This window comes from Agelaius tricolor, unplaced genomic scaffold (assembly GCF_023055355.1).
Source record: "Agelaius tricolor isolate 1412-34295 unplaced genomic scaffold, bAgeTri1.0.p SCAF_2, whole genome shotgun sequence".
In the NCBI taxonomy this organism is placed as follows: Eukaryota; Metazoa; Chordata; class Aves; order Passeriformes; family Icteridae; genus Agelaius; species Agelaius tricolor.
In genome coordinates, this window is record NW_027269262.1 from 50,143,677 (window position 1) to 50,168,689 (window position 25,013).

The following is a 25,013-nucleotide window of genomic DNA, read 5'->3' on the forward strand; positions in this document are numbered from 1 at the left end:
GACAAAGCTCCAGAACAATTGTGTTTGAGCGTCACACGAGAAACAGGCCCAAAACACAATCAGCTGCAATTCAATGCCACAGTAAGCTAAGACACCAGGTCCACTGAGACTCAATAGTAGTGCTAGATTTATTATTCTAAATCTCTAAAGCTTCATTTTAAACCCTGAATGTCTGTCAATATACAACAGAAGGTCAAATTATCCTATGCAAGACTGTCAAATACAATGGAGAGCTTGAAGAGCAGGAAGGTTTTCTGGATATGCTGAGCCACTGAATTGCAGAAGATCTACTATGCCAAGCAGCTGCTCACTCCTCACACCACAAGTGCCATGCTTGGGGCACTCAGTATTATTTGCAGAAATACATGCAGCAATGCACTTTAGAAAGGTGGGTGTCACAAGGCCACTTGAGAGAGGGGACAGAGATACCCAGAAGGGTCAGTCCCTCATAGCCAGAGTGTGGGGTATAGTTCATTGTGAAACAAAAACCTAGGCTGAAACTCTTTCCTGAAGGTGTCAGGAACAGTATTGGGCTGTCCTCTCTGTATCCTGAAATAGTCCAAATGCAGATCAAGCCTACAAAGGTGATAAACACACCTCTGGTCACACCAGAGTGGCCACAGCAGTGGAGACTGGAGCACTTACCTGATGGGACAATTTTAACTGGTACATTCTCCTTGTCCCAGAGTCACTGTCCCTGGAGTAGAGCGCTGATCTGGCCCCTCAAGATGGGGGTCCCTTGCAGCACATCCCAAATTCTGGCTGCCTTCAGCCTTCTCCTCCTGGAGATGCTGGCACTGCAGAGCACATACACACACTAAGTGCTGCAAGCGCTGGAGAGATGTGGTGGCATTTCCTTGGGAAAATGAGCCTTGCTGGGATTTCAGAGCTGACCAGGACCTAGAATAAATGACACAGGTGCAGAGAACCAAATGCAAGGCAAAGGGCTGAAGGAAGTGAGGTATTTGTTTGTGCTTGGTGGAGAAAGCTGCCTACCTGGAGATGCAGGACAGTTAAAAACCACCCTTGGACAAGAGCTTGGAGGCACCTTGATAATTCCAGAGCTCAGGAGCCAAGTCTATAGCACACAACTAGCTTGAGCAGAACAGCTCTAACCACACTTTCATCAGAAACTTGTCATTGAGCCCTTAAGAAAAATCTTTAAGTGGAGAAAAAGAATTCATGGATAATGGCAGAAGTCAAATGAGGGCCTGTACCTACACCAGTACAACAGTAATGGCGAGTTCAAAAACCTGGCAAGGTTTACAGAGACAGGATATATCTTCTCAAGTACTTAAGAAGTTCTCAGAAAACCTCCCTAAGCCTCGAAACTGCAGACAAAAGTTTAATACCTCCCTCAAAATATAAGTTTGCACTCTTTATGGAAGATTAACTCAGCCCCTTGCTTGTTTGGGTGAGTAGTGCTGAGGTCAGCCCAAATGTTGTAATTTATTACATCTCTGTTCTTCTGCACTGCCTACCCATTTCTTCCTTGGGTCAAGCACAGCCCTTCTGTAGGAGGTGGCTGATGTGCACACTTGATGTGCTTGGGTCAAGCAAGTGGCAAACATGGCCAGCACAGAATCTGACTGAAGCCACTAATAGAAGCAGGATCTTTGGAATACATCCAACCCAGAGTATTATTAAAAAAAAAACAAATGAAACTTGGGGGTCTAGCCCAGATTCACTACCTCCAAACACAAACACTTTGGCTTTCACCACGGAAGGAGAACTTCTACAGCCTTTAGAGGTGCCGATTCAATTCTCACTCAGCAAAAGCGCCCATTTAATTTACAAGTAAAACCGGATTTGAAAGCTGCTCCCAGTAAGTGCACAGCACACCACTGCCCACCTGACACTCTAATCACAGGGTGTTCACCCCAGGATGCAGCAGGCAAAAACATCCCCTAACCATGCTGGAGGACACAGTGTTTAGATGCAGGAGGACATGGGACCAAAGGTAACAGACTTGCCATGATGTTGCTAAGGGTGTCCTATGATACAGACAGACTGGACAGCTGACATTTCAGGCCACTTGCTCCACCAAGGGCTTGTCTGTTCTGCACCAGCATCTACCCAAATTAGCAATGAAACCAAGTTAGGAGTGACCAAACGAAAGTGTAACTCCTGAGCTGGAACACCTGAGCTGGACATGACCAGTTCAAAATATTTCATGAGGTACACAATGCAGTGTAGTGTACACAATGCAGTGCTTCAGTCACCTTCAAACTCAAACTTCTTTATTCTCACTTGCAAGAGGGGACAAGTATCCCATCAGATACTGCAGAAACAAGCCAGTAAGCACGAAGTGCTCCCTTGTCTGAGCACGGAATGATTGCAGTCATTGTGGACACTTAAAAAAAAAAAAAAAAAAAAAAAGGAAACACTATTAAAAGATGAGCAGTCCCTGGGAAAGGCTTCCAGGTCTGAAGAGCCTTCAGCAGCCTGGCAGCCCTGCCCACAACACTACAGCTAGATACTAAAGTCTTTGCTTCTGCTGCCCTGAGGACAGTTTCATTTACTTTCCTTTAAACCTGGAAAATAGGTCGCTTTTCTTCTCGTACCTCTATCAAACCTCAGGTAGCAGAGAAAACGTGAATTTATTTGTACTTCATAGGAAAGCAAGCACACACAAAGGGAGCTCCACCTTTTACAAAGGGCAGAGATGACAGACTACTTCCCCACCATACAAGGCTTCACTCATTCCAGTGAGAAGCATAGATCCAAATATCTTGAACCACTTCATCCCTGCTGCAAGAGGTTTGCCATGCCAGCTACTTTGCAGGCAGCATACATAAATGCTCTGGGGCTCCATTCAGAGTCTACAGCTCCTCCCTGCAAGAGACAGCCACTCAGTCAGCTCTCCCCAGTCCCAGGGAATAGCCCAGCACAGAGCACTCAACACCGCCCAGTGCTTCTGTGAGGGATGCAGCATCTGCCAGCTCATCTCCTGCACCACTGAAGGCAGGAATGTGACAGCCACCTTCACCACACTTACATGGGGTTTGGGCCAGGAACAGCTATGGGAACAAACAGGGGAACTCTGAACACTGGAATCCATCTTTCAACTGTTCCCAAGTAGACTACTTGCAGCTTGAGATTTATTAATAATGTAATTTTTAGTCAGACTTTTCACTCAAGCACTGTTGCCTTTTATCCACTTCTAGCAGGCACTCTACACATATTTTGCAAGAGTCTTCACATCAGGAAAAGGGAGAAACAACAACAAACACTCCCTCCTGGGTTTAGAAGGAAAGGACTTCTCTCTGCCAGAACCATGCTGGTGTATTTGAATGCAAAGTCAAACAAATCCTCACAAATGGTGCTAAGATTTGAGTGGGAAAGAAACCAAGTGGTTACGTCTTCTTGGACCAAATTTGCTACCTGTCCAATAATCTTCTGGTGAGAAGTAACACTAAAAAACAAGCATTGTTAAAATCTGTTTTGTTTGCAAGGTAAGATCCTATCAGCAGTACATGAATAAAGATTAATGTCTTGAATTGCAGTCGTATCTGAAGATTTCAAAGACCCATAAAAATGTAGACTTCAGTGGGATAACTGGAAGATTGTCATGAATTGTCAGAATTTGAGAAATGGGTTTTTCTTCTTTAGATTTGACTCACAAACTGAACAAAAAGAAGCCTGTACTGCCTTATTTGAAGTCAGTTTACACTCCAGTTTGAATAGCACCTGCCCTTGGGTATGTTCCAGAAGAACATCTACCTTTCCACAAAGGGAGGCTAACACCCATTGTAAAACTTCCAGAGGCACATTAGATGTCTGTTCTCCCCCCAGCGATTTCACCCTTAGAAGTAGAAGGAACGCTGCCAGTTACAGCCTGTGCTGAGGAAACATGAGTTATAATTTTACCCTGGGAAAATTGCTGAACTGGGAGCTTCTGGTGTGGCATAGGTCTTGCCTTTGCAATCCAATGGTTCTTTTGATTCAGAGAGGCTTTGAAAGGGTGGTGATGAAAAACATAGCCTCTCCCTTTGAATCAGCCAGCCGCCTGCTTTCCTTTGCACTTTTAAATTTGGTTTATTAATTTGCCTAGGAGCAGAAAGAAATAGCACTGACCCATCTAGAGAAGATATCTACTTCAGACTGAACATGAAAACAAAAAAACACCTCCACCTGTGTACTATCTGAAGAATTTTGTATCTAGAATTACTTTTACCACGCTTAAGAAAAATACAAGAAAGTCTTTATTAAGGTCTCCTGGCCATATTAGGAGGAAAAGGTAAGGGACAAAATAGAAGGATCTGATAAAACCACATCTTTGAAATGTTGTAAGACGCAAGAGCTTTAAGCACTCTCCAGATGTTTCTTGAAGCAACTAGTAATAAAATATTCTCAGCTGGAATTGCAATTTTGAAGACATTGAGTCCATTTGGTAATTATGGCAGTAGCCAGTAAAACAGATAGTTTCATCTATAACCTGACTGCAGGAAAAAGGCATGAAAGTGCTTTGAAGCCACACATTTGTAATTATTTAATTTATGATAAAGATGTAAACAGAACCACAATTTTGAAAATCACAGCTCAGTCTCATAGAGCATTAGAAATAAGGTGTGAAATTGTAATATTAAATTATACATTCCTCACTCTGGGATCAATGAAACACCATGAGGAAAAAACCCTGACCTTCAGGACCCCTGTGTCACTCAGTTTTCTTTCTTGCTTTTTCATCTACTCCCCTTCCAACAAGTCTCTGAAGCTGAACTTAGCAAAGCAACGCCCCAGTCTCACTAAAATGATAATTTATCAAAACCCCACTAGAGGGACAGGGACTGCCAAGAGGGAGAACAGTGCAAGGAAAGGGTGAGAGTTGAACTGACTGAGATGACAGGCTTTTTGGAAGTTCTTGTCAGGATGGACTGCAATAGGGAGCGTTTACCCTCCTCTCCCATGCTTTTCCAGGGCTTGCTGGGAATTTTTCCTCTCCTCTTGTAACTCCCATTAAAATTATCAGCCTACAGATTTCATAACAAGCAGGAGAATGAAAAACCCCAAACATTATCGTGAGAGAAATCATATTATGATTAACTATTTCAAAATGCCTGTGGGTTACTTAATACCTTGGGACAGGCAGCATAACACCAGAAGGGTGTCACTGTATGGGGGCAGGAAACAGCCCCCTGCTAAAAATATGCAAGAGGTAGCACACAGCAATGGGGGCTTCTCCCCAGAGCTCTGGGAATGGGCTATGCACGTGGCACATGAAACCTGCACTCAAACCCATTGGTGACCCAGACACTTCTCTACCCCTGCCCTACTCCAAAATCTGTCCACCTTTGGATTTTAAATCCCTTACAGAAGTAGGTATGTTTCTGGATGGCTGGTAGGGAGATGCTGAAGTCCCAAACTAAGCTAAATACAGCTGTGAGTATATTCAAAAGGCTCCTTCAATGCAGTATCACATGAAGGTTTTTTATTTCACTTTGCCTCTTTTCTGGTGTTTGGAGTTTTCTTAAATGCTGAAAATGTATTCAGGGAGGAACAGAGAAAGTCATATGCCCACCATTCCCTATGAGGGTCAAGCAGCAATTCTGTTTTTTTAGTGTGAAGGGCAGGATTCAAGGAAAGGAGAACACAGGAGTCTGCTCTGGCAGGCAAAAAGAGTGCTTGGCAACACAACGACCATATGGCACATGAACAAAGCATATTTTAGATCTGGTTCATTTGATTCCATTATATGTAAAAGATACTCTAAGATCCATGGCTAAGAAATACAATTTTGGTTATTGTTTTCAGACCCGTAGGGATTTCCCCAAGTAGTCCTTGTAGCTTATATGATAAAAACATCCATTTGGCAGCTAATTTTAGCATTTTTTACCCACAGGGGTGATTAACCCCAAATCTATATAACCCTGTGCTATATGCTAACAGCAACCATCATTGCCTCTGCCAACTTCACGAAGCAGCAATCCACTATTTGGTTGTGGAATAAACAGTCTCTGCTAAATAGCTCGGCAAACTCTTAATTTTATATTAAAAGGCTTTTACTTGATCCAACACCAAATCAGACCATGCATACAACCTCAGAAGAGTGGATGAAATCTATGTTATATACAATATGCACTCCTTTGGATGGCATAGTCTGCTTCTAAATCTGTGCTAATACCTCTCTGGTCATTACTAAAACACAAAATGTCAGTGGCTGGGCAGCAAAAGGACCCGAAAATGTTTAAAGAAGCAGCAAAACCCATGCTGATCAATCAAAGATAAAAGTCTGTCTCGTTTTCTCTAGCTACTAGCTTTTATTGCCTCTAATGTACAAGACATGTCAATAAAACTGAAAATAAAAACACATTGGCATACACCAATAGTCCCCCTATCTATGTCATTGCACAGAGAAGAATCACATCCTTTGATGATTCCAAGGGACATCTCAAACTTAAACCAGCAAACAGCAGCTTCATCAAGAAAACAAAAGATAAACATAATAAAGATACATTATTTTCAAAACACACAGAAGTTAAGTGAGACAACCCTGGACATAGGCTGTCACTTGCCACAGCTGGACCAGCCACCAAGGGGCAACAGGCATTTGTCTATGAAATAAATGTCCCTTCTGTCAGGCTGCCCTGTTACGGGGCTCTCAGAGAAGCTGGCAGCGGCCAAAAGGCTCAGCTCAGCTCACTTAAACTGCTGTTGAGGCAGTAAGCTTTAGATTAACTTACCCTCATTCAGAATAATAGGTGAAGAAATCTTTTGTTGTGTTTGTAGGGAAGCAGGGGAAGACTTCATTTAACCAAAGCTAGAGGAAAGAAACTCACTGAATATTTTGAGTGGTAATAACCAGTAAGACCATGCTGATCAGGGGCCTCTCTAGGACAAAACAGAGTTTTGAACCTATCTTCTGTAATACAGAAAAAACAACCTTAAAGAAGGATAAAGACTAAAAGATTGGGGACAAAAAAGATTAAAAAAAATAATTAAAAGAACAGTTTTGAGTATCAAAAGTATGAAAGGGGTCAGGTGCAGAAAACCATCAACTATGATGAAATAATTTTTTAAAACCATTTGCAAGAAACCAACCACATTCCAATAGGGACCTGAAAAGTGGAAGAAACATTCACAAGAGGAAAAGCTGACAGATAAAGGGACAACTGTGCATGGCAACACATCCAGAGTCTTTAAAAAACCAATCTCAGATAAAGTAGGGGAGATAACTGCAAAGGATTTTGTCTGGAACCAGGTAAATTTGAGGGAAACATCAGGAAGGTCTTACAGCTTGGGTCTCACTTCATGCTAGCCTCCCACTCAGGAGCAGTGGAGGAAACCATCAGCTCTCTCCCTGGTGTGGAAAAGAAGGAAAGCAGAGGCTGAAGCACTAGCTTTCCTGAAAAGGGTAAGGACAGAGTGCAACAGATACAGGAGCACATGTTGGGAGTGGGAAACCAAAGAATCCCCTTTTGAAACAACAAAGCCCTTCAAGGAAAAGGAAAGAGCAGACAGAAGAAGGAGAAGGCATTAAATTGCCAAGAGTGGGGGAAAAAAACAAAACCAAAAGCAAACTCCTCCCAAATGCCAAACATTTCAGTTCATAGGTCTCTCCTCCAGAAAAAATATTTGAGAAGCCTGGCTTCAAGAACAGAAGATTTGTAATGTCAGAAATAAAGGAGCATTTGAAACAAACAGGAAGGGTTTCAGGAGTCTTGTGGTGATCACCCAGTAGAGCATAAGAGAACTTAACTTCAGTAACAATCCCAAAGTTGTAGATTGTCTCAGCTATCTTCCATCCCATTACAAATACAGCAAACTAGACACTTGATTTCTGATGAACACCATCTTAGAGTTGAAGAACCAAAAGGGAATAGCTTGAGGAGAGGTTTATCCGTGGGGAAAGGAGCTAGAGTGGAAGGATGAATGGCTAGATTTTGTTTTTCAGCATTAAAAACAGACCTCATGATTTCCACCCACACTGCCTTGCACAACGAACAGAACTTCAATCCAGAAATCAACAACGGGTGAGGGTATGTGTGTGCCTTATTCCACATATTTGAAAAGCAGCATGGAATGAGGTGTGGCAAGTGGAATTCCTAACTCCAGCCCTGGCCAGGAAAGATGGCTGGATGCCAACCATGCCATGAAGATCTTGTCATCTAAAATTCAAGTAAGTCCTGAGGTGCCCAACACTTTCTCACACTGAGGTGTGCCACAGACACAGAAAAAAATTATATCAGACTCACAGGGTTTGATAGCCACAGGAGTCAAGCCACATGCTTGCTTCAACAAAACCTCTTAACCCATCTCCCAGTGATGAGCCTTACAAAGTGCTCAGCATCAAGCGGCTTCACCGAGAATAGCACAGTCCTGCCAACAGCAGCCTCACTCGACCAGAAGCAAGTCTGGAAGTTTCTATGATGCTGACACTGTGGAATCCAGGAATAAGGATGGAGCTTCACCTCGTGAGGGCACAGTGAAGCAAGCCAGGAGGTTCATCTAGGACTGAGAAACCCAGGAGAAATGTGAATGCATGGCTGAGCTTAAGCAGTAACAGTTACATTATAAATGGTTTTAAACACAACAAAGGAATGGAAGATAAGCAGACAAACTCTAATACTCATATGCAAATTAGAATCAATGATGATGATTGATTTTTAGAAAGGTTCTAATGATACAATGCCAAATAATTCTTCCCACTTTCAGCCTGACACCATTTAGTATGTATTTAATTCAAAAAAACCCTGAGTATGGTTTTTTCTTCTCCCCCATTTTCCATGCTGACGCTTGTTTGCATTACATCTATTTTGAGCTAAATTAAATAGGAGAAGCAGAGTTTTGATTCAGTAGTAGTAATAAATGGGGTTAGCCTGGCATTGATCTGTGTAAAGGGGCCAAAGCTAGGACTGCCAGAAGCAAAACATGGTCAGTGAACTCTACAGCACAAAGAGTGACCCTGAAGCTGAATTCCTAGCCCTGATTACAACAGAATGAGACTTGCTTTCCTGAACAAAGAGTATTTCAGGCAGCAGATTAGCAACAGAAAGTCTACTTGCAATGGCAGTCAGAGGAAACTGACCAAAATTAAGGACCACAGCAGACTGGAGGATTTTTAAAAGCCTCTGAACAGTCCAAAACAAATGCCTGCCTTACTCTGCATTTCTTGTATACCATCATCAAGTCCAAATGCTGAAGAAACAATATTTTTCTTTTGCATCTCAGTTAAACAGATTTAAGTTAGTAAAGTGTGCAGCAGGGAAGATGAGCCAAAATCTTGTTAAGGATAGCATGCCAAAAAAGTTCCCTTGAAGACTAAGAACATTTATCTTTCAGCCCTACAGAAAGGGCAATCACATTTACTCTAAGAGGAAAGGCCCTTTTTATAAATCACGCTTTAAATTCAGCCAGCAAATTTGTACAGAAGGAGAATTTCACAATCCTTAGGAAACAGGGATCAAATTTGCTCGCTCTCTGGGCGTTTGTGCTGTTGTGCAATGCAGAACAGGGAGAGCACAGCAGTAAATCTGGCCTCATGACTACCAAGTTTAATCACAGTGTATCTACGATGGAGAACAAAGTGCCTCTTATTCCCACTGCACTGCGATCCCACCAGACCTCAAGCCAGGCAGGGTCGGCTCAGGCCAGCTTTTGGCCAGAGGCTGGCAGAGCACTGGAATCAGCCATTCCGAGGTTGAAGCTAGCTCACGTCTCACTTCCAGGGAGGCCAATGCACACAGGAGAAGCACACAAGGTGTTGGGTACACAGTCATCCCTAGCAGCACCTTCAGCCACTGCTCCCAATGCTTCGGCAGGTCTGCTGGCTATTCACAGGTCCTGCACGCAGTGAGAAGCTGGAAGAAGCACAGCCCTGCCAAGTGATCCAAGGCTGCTGAGCAGTAAGGCTTCTTTTATCCTCATTTTTTAACCCAGGACATCTGGGTGGCATGGTGCAGCATGGCCAGAGCTCACCCGTGCTGGAAATCCTGAGGCAGGGCTAATGCCCAGCAGTGCAGCCCAACTCCTCATGCTGGCTTCACCAGGAACAGTGGGGATCTCAGCCCCCAAGGCAGTGAGAGAAACAGAGGAGCATTCATTATCACTGCTTTGTCTTTCAACCTATTTCTTTTCCATATTTTACATGAGCATTTCCTTAAAGGCAAAGATCACAAAACATTGAGCCATGTCAAATCCTTATGTATAAGCTATTTAAAGGTCTTCAGCCCATTTTCCCTGCATCAAGTCCCATTATGGGATTTTTGCTTGTTTCTTTACCAAGCAGAAAGAGGCAAGGTGGAGACCCACAGAGGAAAGGGGGGAGGGTTTAAAGAGTCTGCTGGCATGCTGACAGCCTGCAAAAAAATAAGTCAGAAATCTGGAAGACAGCACCTTGGTTTTTTTAATGCTGCTTGTTTGGTTCGCCACTTTTATTAGGGGTTGATTACATCCCTCTCTTGAGTTTTGCGGTGGCTGCAATGTCAGAGTGTGGGACGTGGTTGTCATGACTGGGAACTTGCTGACTGATTTACAAGAACATACAAACCCACATAACCAGAAGATTTTTATTATTCACTCATGTTCTGAATGTTCCTTTCACCTTTCATTGAATAAATCTTGAGAAAGTGAAGATTTATTTCTAGTTTTAAGTTCAGCTTCCCTTTTGGAGAAGGGTGCCTAAGCATAATATACCTTTGCTATGGAAAAATCACCCCACAATATTCCTCTGAACGGCTTGAGGTCAATATACCTACATTGGTAACAGCATCTTAAAATTAGGTTGTCATTTTAACTGTTTAGTGGGCATTGAGCCATCTCAAATAGATCAGTTCATTATTAAAAGTGGCAATTATTGTAAATTATACTCTTCTAAGAGCAGCTATCTAAGCTTTAAATATGTTATGATACCTCCCTGACCATTGCCTTTAAATGAGGATAGCTGAGGGCTCAGACATCATCATGCAGCAAATAGCTGTGCAATTTCGGACAACTCTTTTTTAACCACTCCTCTCCCCAGGGCTACCACCCCCATAGCACAGCTGGCAAAACAGACTACATGACCCTGCCTCCTCTGCTCCAGTTCACAGAATAAACGTGGCAACTCAAGTTACCAGTGACAGTGACAGCACCCAAAAAACCTGAATCCCTCAACTGAGGTTTGTTGTAGCTGCTGAAGTGCAGGCACACAGTTCCTTTTGCTGACTCCACAAGGGAGCAAAAGCCTTCCACAAAGGAGGAGGGCAGCCGAGGGCAGCAATATCAAGCTAAGATTTGCCAGGGCTTGTCTGTCAGAGGACAAAGTTTTGCATTTTAACCACTTTTGGCACATTCCACATTCGGTATTTTCAGGAGCTTTCTAGGATGTTTATGAAACAACTGCAGGATAGGCAAGTAAATTGATGGCAGCACAAAGAATGCCTTCCCACATTCTTCTCCCATGCTCTTACCATTGAAGTAAATGAAGATGTAGTTTATGTTTCTGTAATTACAGTTTGTTAAAAGGAGAACAGGTAAGGAGCCCATGAGCCTGTCCTCTGCTTTGAATACCACAGCAATGTAGATTTTACTGAATAAAAAGACCAGTCAAAACATTACTCAGAGAAGATCTACACTCTGATGCCATCCAGCATAATCTGCAATAGTCACATTAATAAAACCAATCAATTGGAAATTATTCTTATGAGAGCTATTTTAACATAAGTCAACGTATGTTCTTATGAGAGCTATTTTAACATATGTCAAGTTTCAGTCATCTCATATTTACTGAAAGGATACTACTACACATTTGCTCTATGACATTTCTGTAGCATACATCATCAGCTGTTTGCTTTTAATCCTGCATTTCCCCCATTAAATACTTACAGCATTTATACAGCCTCGTAAAACTCCAGTACAAAAGAATAAGCCACCAGAACTTCTCCCCATACATTACTTACCAACTTAACTATGTAACACAATGTGAAAGGTTTATGCACACCAGCTGGATCTCATTACAGCTAAGTTTCTGTCTTTTTAGAGTGTACTTTATCTGGAATGCTGAAGTCCCTTAGAATTTCACTTAAAAATACTGAGCTGGCCTACACACTCTACTGCAGGATGCTAACTCAGTAAATAGGTTCACAAATCAAACTGTTGACACTTATTTCTGGAGTTTAAAATGCATCAGGTTCAATTCAAATATCTGAAGCCAAATGAACACCCCAGCCTAATTCAGTCTTCCCCTCCTAAGCATCACTACCACTAGAGATGCTACTCTTCGTACAATAAGAAAACCAGCAAGAAAAGTAAGAAAGGAAGAGTTTCAAGATAGCATTGGTATCACCTCCCTACTGATTGGTACTGAGGCTCAGAGGTACATCAGCTTTATATAGCAAGATACATCTAAAAAGCAGGAATCTGAGCTGTGATGAATTCAGTAGGAAGATGATCAAAGGGTTTGCTAAATAGGCAGATGAACCAAAGAAAGCTTGTCAAACACTTTGGTATTACCAGTTGAGAGATTCCTGTTCAATCGTGAGGCAAGAATTGCGGTTTAATAAAAGCATAGAACAAAACCAAGCATAAAAAAAATCATGTGCAGTGATTTTATTTTTGTTGTATATTTGACTGTAATTACTGTCTTAAGTACTTTAATTGCCTGGCATCTCCTCAAGTGCCTTGCCTGTGGGGAGGGGAGGCAGGGCAGTTTACAGTTTGTTATTAATAAATGAAGTACAAACAAGTTTACCTTGTCTGTAATCAACATTCCCATCAAAACAGTTGGAGAGGAAAAGGTAAAGGAGTCCATACATCCCACAGGCCCAATGTGACTCTGTTAATATCTGCTTCTTAATGGTTAATGTGCTTCTGACATGTCACACCTCAGAGGGAGAAGTGGCAAACATCTTTATAACACCCACATGAAAAGCATCACCTATCTGTTCCATTTCTGTTCTCTTCTACAGACATCTGCTCTTGGTCACTGATGTGGGGATGGGGAATGGGGACAGGCCCCATATGACCTTCCTTGCATGCATTCAAGGTGAGAAAACAGGGTATCCAAGCAAATCTGTAGGGTCATTTGCAATAGTGCTGGAATGACACACATCCAGCCCTTCTTCACTGGAAATAATTTTTTCCTGGAGTGGAAATGGAGTGGAGGGAAACAAGAATAAATGATGAGAAGCAGCTCACACAGGATAAAATAAAATATAATTGTCTGCTTCATTAAAAAATTATTAGAGACAAGATGCCATAAGTAAAAGTCAGTGAATTATATGAAAAAGATGGTAAAGCCAGGAGGATGGAGAAGCAAACTGCTATTTGTCACAATTAGTGAAAGACAGAGTGTAGAAATTTGGCCATTAGTCTTGTTTTTCCACTGAAATTGGTACAGGAGTCTGCTGCTTTGAGGTAACAACACATCAACAGCCTAGCAGACCACCCAGGCAAAAAGTGCACCACTGGCAGAGCAAGTTTTCTCTCGTGGCTGTCACCCTGTCCTGCCAGTCAGGAGCTCACCTCTGGGGCAAGAGCAACTCTTCACCACCCAGGCTGCCAACAGCAGGCACAACCAGCATGAGCTCATGACAACCAACATGCAAGGATACTTGCCCACTAAGACCCAGGCTGAGACTGCTAATTTTCTCACAAGTCACAAAAAAATGTGCTTTAGGAACAGCTAACATACTTTCCATTTTTACAGATGGGGACCTTTTCCCCCACGCCCCCTTTTTCTGACTCTTTCACTAGTGCAGCCAGAATAACATCTCTGCCATCTATCCTGTATCCTGCTTACAGCCTTCCATTTGCTGGTACAGCATCTCCAACATTGTCATTTCCTGTGTCTTGAAACACGATTTACTTTGGTGGCACTGTCCCACTGGCATGCAGGCAGCACACTTGCTGCTCCAGGGAGCCGTGATGTTGTGGTGGCCACTTTTCTCCACAGTTAAACACAATTTTCAAGTCACAAAATGGCCAGCATATTTGACAGTTTCTCCAAAGCACATTCCTTATACAACTGTGCTCAAAGCATCCTCCTATCATTGTTAAAAAAGCAGATACTGCTGATCAGATGAACACTTCCCCTTGAATAAGTTTCTTATAAAATGCACGATCATGTATCTTGATATAGCTGCATATATAAAGCATGAAAGCAGACCCTGTAAATATTGATTTGAGCCTCCTACTCATGCAGATGCATAGGCAGAAACTTGATAGAAGAGATCATAAAAGTTTAAAATATATTTATGAAAAAAGTGGAGTACAGTATGATAGCAGCTTAACTTCTTCTCAAGAATGTGATGCTGAAAGCTAGCACCCAGCCATCTACCTACCAACAAGAAACTCCTGACTTCTCAGAGCTGTGACACCATGTGTTTCCTTAGGGGGGAAAAAAAAAAGTGTTTTGATCAAGCACACCACCGAGGCATTAAAGGTTGTCATGTAACATGAACTGACTGCACAAGAGAAATTCAGGCATTAACATACAGAGAATAGACTAGCATGCACAAGTCACTTTGGATGCAGACAGCTATTCATGCAAATAATTCAACAATCCTAGTATTCCACTAGGAAACTGTGAGTCAGATAAACATGGGAAAAACAAGACACTCCAATTGTCTCCCCTTGACCCCATTCACTTCCCGGGTGCCCTCCCACCATAGAGTGGAGCTGCTCTCCCTGCTTGGCTTCATCCAGGTGGGATGAAGCTGTCTTTGAAAGCAGGAACCCACCAGGTTCTTCTCAGGAATTTTATGAAGTAGCTTAAGGATTAAGAGAGTTTATGACTAGCTTCAACAGTGCTCTGATCAAAACCATGCTTTCCCAACTTCCTCAGTGAGCTTTAATAAGATGTGAATGAGAAATTGATCCGGACACTTTAGTTTACAGGGAGTATTTCAAGTAGCTTGAGGAAACTACTTTATTGTCCATTAGGCATAAAACCAAACACAATGCTTACAGGCCATTTTACCACCGTGCTGACAGCAGATTTCTTTCAGAATACATACCCAAGAACCAAGGCTTACTCCAATACAAAACTCTACAGGAAACCAAGATTTAAATATCACATTTTTGAAGGTTAAGGAAAAAAAACCTTTAGATTTTAGTTCCCCTAAGGGGTAATAATACAACACACTTCATTTAAGTCCCACTCACTTTTTTTTAACTCACTCTAAAGTTGAAGAAAACTCAGATTTCCCTCTTTGCCCCTTAATTGCCCCTTTTATATTTTCCTCTAGCTTTTCTACTTTAAAGAAAAATATGCATATTTCTTCTTTGCCATCTCTCTGGGTCCACCTTTTCCTTGATCAGATTTTGTTTCAGTGCACCTACTAAATTTGTTATTTAGCATTAGGAAAGAAGGATGTTTTCCCACCTAATTTCTTCCTCCAATTTTACCCCTCTCCAAACAGAGATATTATTTTTTGATCCCTGAATCCATTAACTAATCCAGGAGAACCACACTGGCATACAGAAGTTAATCTAGTTCCCCAAATGATATGCTGCAGCAAGATAGTTGTTAAGGTAATCTCACCCTACCTTTCCTCTCCTTATTTTCCATTTCAACCTATTACTTCCATCTCTTTCTTCTCACAAAGTAATCATGCTCTGCCTTCAAAATCCTGCTACTCAGTTATTTAACCTTTCTGGCCTCCTGATAGGTTGGAAGGCTCCTTTCCCTTCTAAAATCTAATCCCTTCAGATAAAATAAATAACAGCTCTTTCAGACCACTATCATTAATGCTAAAGACAATGAAAGCTTTTCAGGGTGGGGCTTTTTTGGAGTTTTTTATAAAGATTGGGGTGAGGGGGAAGATACTTAATTTTTCCTTCTAGCATTAGTTCCCTTTTTGGGAGGAGAGCCTGAGAAGACCTACAGAACCCTGAGCCACTGCTCCAGAGGCAGTGCTCCTGTGGCTGGAGCCTGAACCAGCTCCCTGCAGGAGGGACAGGCCATGGAGGGCACTGCCAGCCCCTGTGCCAGGCCAGGGGCAGCTGCTGACAGGGTTAGGGGAGCTGGGTAGCTCTGGCAGCTCTGCTGCTGGTAATCTGCACAGAACAATGCCACCACACCAGAGCATTTCACAGCAACTAGGTTGGTAAGATCACAAGCCCCTAGCAAAAGAAGTGTCCAGTCAAATCAGTCCAGCACTTTACAGAAATAAAAATGCCTTAATAAGTTAAAATAGTCAGCTGAGTTACCAAGCAGGAAGAGGAGGAGTGTGTTTTGCTGTTTTAGCAAAAATTTGGACATGAGCCTTCTATATTTAAAAAAAAAAAGAAAAAAAAAATCTCATCTATTATATTTTTTTCCTGGAAAGATACAGATTTGACCTGATGCCTTTGTATCTCTCACCGATTAAAACAACATACACAAGCTTCTGAATATTTACATGGCAATCACAGTTACTACCATATCATTATCCTGTACTGCAAATCTAGCCTACTATTACATTCATGATCCTGATTATATCCACTGGCAGTCTGGAAGTGAATATACTGAGACTGAGAAAAACTGAGTGGTTAAAATTCTACTTTAGCACAAGAAGGAGAGATCTTTTCTTAATGAATTACCACAATAAACTCTGAAGTCTTGAATTATCCTCCTCTGTACCATGGGGATAATTTTGCCAGTTACACAGTAGTGTAGTGCTACTTCCATACATCAATACAATGCATTAGCAACTCAACTAATACTATATTTAGTATTGAGTCACTGTACATTCTACATGCTGTGCCCATTTTGACACATTTGTACTTTCTAGTTTGAATAAACATAATTTTCCTTAGCTTTTTTAAAATTCCTCACTTTTGATACTTTCCAATGCCTAAACCTGAACAGAACAGCTTGTATCTAGAGTACTTTCAGTGGAAACAACAAAAAAAATTTTGTATTCGAGTGCATTTCAAAAGTAACACACGAAAAGTCTCACGGAAAAGGTAACTTACAAAGACTTCTAAGAGATAAAACCAGTAATAAGGTTACTTTGAAAGTGTGTCAAATACCCCAAAAGGAAGGCAAAGCTACAAAGTTCTGAAAGGACATAGAAGTTATTTTTGCTTTTCAAAAATCAAACTGTAACTGTGTTACACATACTGCTCTGGATTGGCAGCAGCTTCAGAAAGCCGATTTTGCAACAATTTGAGGCTGACACCAAACCCACGTTAGTCCCATTCTGCCTATTTTATTTTCAAACAGCACTTGAGGAGGAAAAAAAGCAGATTCAAAGACTGAGGAATTTTGCATTGCCATCCTTGCTTAGGAATATGACTTTTTCAAGGGTTTGTGCTGGGGAAAAAAAAAATCATAATCATATTCTTACCAGATCCAGTCAGTTCTAGAGAACTTAAGTTTTCCTCACATGGTTTCATGGACCACAAAGCTTTGCCTTATCTGTTCTTCCTCAAAGAACAATTACTTTTCCCCTCCTAAGTCAGTCAGTCACTGATAGTGTGTGTTTTCAGAGAAAGTGTTTTGTTTTTTTTCCCCATGAAACTGTATTTTCAAAGAGATAATCAGCAAGATACATACTTCAGCATTACTAAATTAAGAGACAAGAGAAAATAAACCAAAAAGCTCAACAGGTCATTCTGAACTGCTGATCAGTCAAACTGCACAAGCTTAGAGCATCTTATTATTTCCCCCATCCCTTAAAAAGCATTAAGAATCCCTTAAGAACTTGAGCAAAATGTGAACCCGGTATGGCAACAATCTAGGAGAGCTTGCAGAAACTAGTGTATCATGGCAAGAAAGACATTTTCTAAACTCAAGATGGAAACTAGTACTGATCAACTTGATAAAAACCTACAAAAAGCATCACCACAAACAGCCAGTATCACTGTCATATCTGAGATAAGGAGGAATAGCATGCAAACTTTTTTTGTGACTAGCCAGTGCTGCTAGTTACAAAATCATTAGAAACACAGGGAAACCCTCAAAAAGGCAATCAGTTGAAGCAGGCTCCCTCTTTATCTGAATTTCAAACAGTTTGTACTACAGCCATAGGATTCTGTTAGGACATCTGTGCTCCCATTTACACTTTCCAACTTGTCAACCCAACTCTCAGCTAGGTCCTCCCAATTTGGCATCAAAACTAGATGGGTTAATTACAGCACTTCAGAAGACTCACATTCTTCTGAATGGGGCGATTTCAATACAAGGGAAAGAATTTATCAGGCGTGTCACAGGTGAAACAGCTAGCCCTTGTTAAGAAGGAAGGAAGGAAGCTATTTAAGTCAACTTCATCTCCCTTGCTTTCTCCTCTTCCCCACATTTCAGACAAAAGATCAACAAGAGTCTCAAGCCATCCCAAACAGAAATGAAGCGAGGATGGCAACACGAGCAGATTTCCCCTTCTCTTTCACGCTAAACCTGCACACCCATGCTCCCACCCCCGCACTGGCCAGACACACCATATGCTTCTGCTGCTATTTCTCCAGGGCAGCTTCCAACCAGAGGATGCTCAATAATTAACCACTGGTGCTACTGAGCCCAAGAGTTTCAATGCTGTCCCTTGGTGTGCACTGCAGACACATCAGCACCCATGAAACAAGAGCTCTCACCAGCAAGGTGAGGACAAGCTCCCCATCCTTGCCACCCTGCATCACAGTAAGGGCTCAGTATGACCAAACTGGACTTGAATGACTCAAAGCCAAGGCATCAGACACTGGATACTGCCCTTACTGCAGACTGACCTCCCTCTGCCACTTTTGAAGCCTCCTAGAACCTACAGAGAAAAATCAACAGCAGTAGAAGAAGCAGCTAAAAATATCACTGTGGTGAGTAAAAGCTCAGGATTCAGCTAAAGGGTGTTGAGAAATCACTCTTGAAATTTTTCCAGCAATCTCTAATTTTGAATAAACATAAGCAGACACACGCACACACGAAAGGCTTAAAAGAAGGTGTTTTAGGAATTTATGCATTACATTTCTGACAGGCTGACACAGAAGTACTAACAGAGTACACACAGGTGCCAATTTGCAGGGGAGCCTGAGAGCTGTGGCTCCTTCATTAGCACTACCATGCAGAAGAGTCTCAACTACACAGGCTCCTCTTCCTCTCACTCCTGATATCAAAAGCCAAACTAAAACGAACAACAGCATCATCAAACCTGGTCCTGGTCCCAAGACACTTTGAGGAGGAGAGTGAGAAGTGAAGCACTGTGGTAGAGTTAAGCTCAGCTCAGAAATCACCCCAGCACCTCCACAAGACTTTTTGGATAAGGAAGCAGAAAAAGGAAAGCCAAAATTCAGCTTCACACCTTGCCTCCTGTAAGGAGTTTTCTGCTCTCTTCCCTTTACACAGACAAATGGTCCAGCCTGTGTTACCTGAACAGCACCTACCAAACAACCTCCCTTCCACCACGAGCTATCCCCACTACCAAAAAAGCTCCACTCAGTCCTCATCTCCCGTGTCCAACTTGGGGAAGGACTTGTTTCCTACAGCTGGTGACACTGTTTGAAGAGAAGTGATTACCTCTCTCCAGAAGTCACACACTAATGCATTATATCCAGACTACATGACCTATTTTAAGTACCAAGAACACTGCAAACCACATCAGAACACTCAGGCTAGGATTTGAAGCAAGTCAGAAGTCTCAAGGAGGTGCTAGCTCAGAACTGTGCTATATGGAGCAGATGTGTCCTAAACATACAGTGAAAAAAAAAAAAAAAATCCATACATTGGTAAAGTGAATGGGGCTTTAAAATGTCATTCAATTTCCATTTCATTAAACTGATCTGTCCTAGCTACAGAAGTGTACCGGTGCACACAATAGGTGACCTTATCAATTAACTAAGAATTTATTGGAAATGTTTATAATACATTTGTGCACTACAATTTTGATTATTTTTGAAACTAGAAGTTGCATTAAGAACACATCAAAGATAGTTGTTCTCATTGGGGATTAAGTCCTTAGCAAGTTTGAAGGTTTTCAGATCAACTAAAATTGGCTGAATGCAAAGCATGTAAAATTTCTAAAAGCCCAGAAAAGCCATTTTTCCTGGTTGATAATCCCCAAAAAACAACCAGAACAGAATTCAATTGTACATGTTCCAATGTTACTTTCAGATCAAGGTATTATGAGAAGTTCCAATCCCTTCCTTATTCCCCATTCTAATGCCTAGAAGAATCTGAAAGCATTCCCCGGAAACATGATTATATATTTTTACTGTCTCAACACTAATAAATCTCTTCCACATCAGATAAAATGCAGTTACCAACACTTGTCCCTGGAATCCAAAATATGATAAAAAAATTATCTTGCACATACATATTTGGCTACATGCCTTTAACAATTTCCTTCTGAAAAGAAGGGTGCATTTGTTGCTTCAGAAATAGAAAAGCAAAATAATAAGAAAGGACACGGGGAAAAAGATGAACAGAAGGGTTTCGAAAGTGACTGAAAATCTACAACATCTCTAATTAGGTTCCAGCTTCCAACACAATAGTGGGGGTACCATGGCCTGTTATCAAGTTTATAGCCAAGGGCACAAGACAATACAACCCCACATTCAATTTAATTACAGCCTATGGCTTTTGCAGTAGTGGTATGTTTCAAAGGGTTTAAGCACTCATTTATTTCTACACCATACATGAAATAAGGCAGCTCCCTGTCACACAGACTCACCAATTAGACTGAGCAGTTTCTGATCTCTTGCTCTCTAGAAACAGAGCAGTGGGCAATGGGAAATCTTTTACAGGATAATCACAGAATACTTTTTATGTGTAAAAAAAAAAATCAGCTCTCTGCTGCCTTTAAGCTTGTGCGTTTTTTATCTTTGATGTGCACAGAGTACCAACATAGTCATTTCAGATTCTACAGGATGTAAAAGAGTGTCAAAATACAGCAGCACCTTCAGTGATGTTGTTTTCTTTTCTCCTGATTGTATCACAAAAGTCATATTCATTTGAGCTACAAGGGACTGGTCACCTCTTGCTTTCCTGCCATCGCTGAAGGTTGGACAAAGCAAGTTCTCCGACCAGCTCATGTGGTGCAACTAAATAAAATTAGTGTAACTTCTAAAAAGGAAAAATATTTTGAAAAATTAAGTGATAGTAAAAATCACCAGCTGAAATAGTTGCACAATTTAATACCTCCAACATATCATATGCCAATGCAACCAAGAGGACCTACAAAGAGAGTATTGGACCTTTAGTTCCACAGCCACCATTCTGAATGCATGTATCAAAACACCATTCTTGGATCTGCTCTGAAATACTCTCCCAAGTCACCTACAATCAACTCCCTAACAGTTCATTCAACATGGACCAATCTCAGCCAAGGAAAGAAAAACCAGTTCCCTTCATTCCTTTCAGTGCATGTACTGCCCCCAAAGCTGTATATAAGATTACTACGCCTAATCTCTATTCTGCTTGTCTTGTACTCATCTTGGGAAACACTCAATGCCTAACAAGCTTCATCTTCATTATAAGGAATGTAGCCTGGGATATCCTACTTCCTTAAAAAGAAAAACCCTATCTCTCTTCAACAATCTTTAGAAGCACTCAGTTACAAACAACACTGACTTCCGCCCGAAAGAGCCATAGCCAGGATTCCTGCATTTCACTAAGGACATTGATAAGAAAGCTTTGGGGACCAAACTTGATACCACTACTACCTTATCCCCCTGCCCTCCAAGGATTTCATAGCAATTTTGATGAGTATTAGGTATAATAGTCCCTTCCACAGATCTACTTTCCAGATCTGTAACTCAGCAGAAGAGCAAAAACCTTCCTCATTAAAAAATCTGTGAGTAACAAAGTAACAACAAACAGCAGCCTCAAGTTAGATACAATTTCTTAAACCATAGATTAAACTTTCTTTAACCCTTACCTTCTACGACTTTAACCTCAATGCTTCTTTTAAAAAAGAAAATTAGAAAATTGTGGATTTTCTTGCAACCTGGGATAATCCAGTAATCAAAGAGAAGAGCACTAACTCTGCAGTAGGGCAGCCAGCACAGCACTAACCTCTGAAACCTGATCAATAGCAGTACTGTCACAAGAACTAACAAGGTCTTTAGCAGCCATCAGTCTTAATAGCCACTGTACTTCAAGCCCTTAAGATAGGGATATTGCTGCATCTATTACCCCGATAGAAATAAAGCCTAGCATCCTTACACCACTATCCTAAGCATCCTTCCCTGAAGCTACCTGATGAGTTCTTCTGCCCTGCACATTGGGGAAGCACCTACCAACGATTCTGGTCAGAGCTCTAGAGATACTTGCACAAAACACAAGTCAATTTTGTGGCCATTTAAGGAATGTGCAGGACGTTCCCAGATCAGATTCTTATCTGCTTCCTCCAAAATCCAAAACTAAAAGGGGTTAGACTTGTTAGCTACTTTTGATTTGCTCCCAGCTGTGCCTACTGTCTACTCATATTCCTCATGTGCTATTGTTCTGCCTTCTTTTGCAAAACCTGCAGCCAGAACTAGATTTCTGGTTCAGGTCAAAGTAAGCCCTTCAAAGAGAATGTAAGGCAATGAAAAGGCATGTGTCAGATCAAAAGACAGCAAAAAGGGCAACTCTGAATTTAAAGCAGAAGAAAAAAAAAAGGCATTTCAGGATTCCCCAAAACAGCTACGACAAATGCACATGGCTCAGGTTTTAATGACCAAGCTTTTGGTAGATATCTTAAAAGCTAATAAATTCTTGACAAACAGGCCAGAGAAACACAACCAAGTCACAGAACAAATGTAACCAAAGCATTTGCAAGTGACAGGCAACTCTCCTCCCCCCTGGCAGAGGCCAAACTATTTTCCTACACCTATTTTTGGGTATTACTACTGTAGTAAGTTCAGCATGTACCACATCTATAAAACCCAAAAGCTACCACCACATTGTAGCATCAAAAGTTCAAGCTTTAGCTATTGTTCATCTTTCAGCAACATGGGAGATGAACAACAGCCAAATTACATCTCTCTGTCATCAACTTGAACTGAAGTACTGCTGTCAGTGGCAGGAAAATTGCTACACTTCAGAGCAAATAAGAGCTAAAAAGAAAGTTGTGCCATGATGGCAGTGCTGTATGCTTAAAATACACTATAAATGCTGCTCTTATGGTTAAAACCTAAAGCAACAGTTGGATCAAGATGAACATTTAATGTACCTTTCCTGAGCTCTGGAGGAGGCTCCTACCAACTCAGTGTTGAAAAGACAATTTGGGGCTAAACGAAAAATGGGAGCTACAACACAAAAACCTAAAATCAACATTCTTGCTCAGACAGTCAATGCAAATTGAAGACATCCCATTTAGTACTTTCATATTCCACACTTTGCTAAATGCTATTAAAAAAAAAAAAATCAAAACTCACAGAATAAGGAATATATGCTAAGATACCCACACATTATGCCACCACTTTTCACTAGAGTATTGCACAAATCCATGAGTTCCACAATCTGTCCCCTGGAAGACTAATTACAAAGACAACCAATAAACCACAAACTTATGACCTTCATGTTTTCAAGGAATCAGTAATATTTGTCAACAGTGGAATTTAGTGTCATGGTACTTGATGAGATATATTCAGTAAAAAGGCCTAGAAACTCTTTGTTTATAATTAAGCAATAACGATTGAGGGCCAGGGCATTTCCTGGGGATTAATGACTGGGCTGGGAGAGCCAATGGCTTGAGGCAATGCCTTGGGCCATTAACCTCAGCCAGTCATTAATTTCCCCAGGAAATGCCCTGGACCTCGATTAGTGTAAGTATCATAAAAGGTAGCTAGAGAGAAAAAGTTTAGCATTAACAGTCTCCCAAGGAAATCCATTCCCCAACCAGTATTTTTTCATTTTGTCACATCCCAGAAGTGCATAAGTTAAAACTGACACAAGAAAAATTGGTGATGAAAATGGGGAAAAAAAAAAAGAAAAGAGACATTTTTTTTTCTATTATGGATTTACATTAATGAGGTTTGTAGCAAAGGCAAGATTCAGCTACAAAAGTGAGTGGGCACCTTGTTTAACTCATGAAATTATGAATGGAGGTGAACATTTCCATATAATTACTGATAAAACTCACATTGTCTAGTTCTATTACCCTTGCTGATTGCTCATTTTCTTTCTTGATACACTTAGGAAGACAGCAGATGCCTGTGTACTCTATTTTAGCTATTTCTCCCTTTCTCCCCACAGCCCACTGCTAATGAGAATTACAGCTCCGAACGCTTCCCGTAGGAAGCTCAGCTTTGCACCAAACACTACAGCAGCTGGATTTCTCCTCGCCTAAGCTTTCTGCAAGTGTGAAGGGATTTGTGGGCCAGGGTAGAGACAGAGTTCTCTAGTCTGACACCTGAAAGTATCAAGACGCCTCATGTAACAGGTTAAAGACACACACACTCCATGACCACTGACTGCTCTGCTCAGTTCCCTCTTCCCCTTCCCAGACGCACGTGCAGTGCTCCTCCTCAAAAGCTGAACTGTGCCCGAAGTTTCGAAATTGCTTTCAAGATCGTTAAAAGCAAGGGGAAGAGGAACCCAGGGTTAAATACAGCGAGGAGCATTAGCTTTTACCTGAAATAATGAGCTAGAACAAAAACATTATCTGCACATAATCAAGCCTCTAAGCCATTCAGAGACACCAGATACACACAGCAGGGGATCAAGCTACAGTATTCCACTGAAGTGGTCCAAAAAAAGCCTCCCTGAAAGAAAGGAGAGGTCACAGGTATCTTAAAGAACATAGATGCTTATGCAGGCATTCGCTGGGAGCCCTGCCCTCCCCCTCCCCACCCCAATTAGCCTTCAGGCTGGTTGATTAGTTGGCAAACTCTTTGAAAGGGTCAGTCTGTCCAGAACTGGTATTTCCACTCGGGAAACAGCTCAGGCATGTCATATACCTGTGCCTGCCCAGCGCCGCGCTCCCTGGCTGACGGCTGCGATCCCTGTTATTACTTGACACAAGAATGTCAGAGGGGTTTTGTAATCATGTAGGGCAGCCAGCAGTAAAGTTCTTGCCCGAAACGCGGTATTTTATGGGGCACAACGTAACTGCGTACGCTTTACAGATTTACTTAGAATGGCTTCCAAACTTCAAGCCAATTGCAGAGGTGCAGCGAGGCTTTAATTGAAGTAATTTAGC

The 25,013-nt window shown here is 41.6% G+C and overlaps 1 protein-coding gene across 8 annotated transcripts in view; it reads right to left on the minus strand.

Moving 5' to 3' along the window:
• KCTD1 (potassium channel tetramerization domain containing 1) overlaps window positions 1–25,013 on the minus strand; it is a 101,999-nt gene that overhangs the window by 40,291 nt on the left and 36,695 nt on the right. The window lies entirely within an intron of this gene.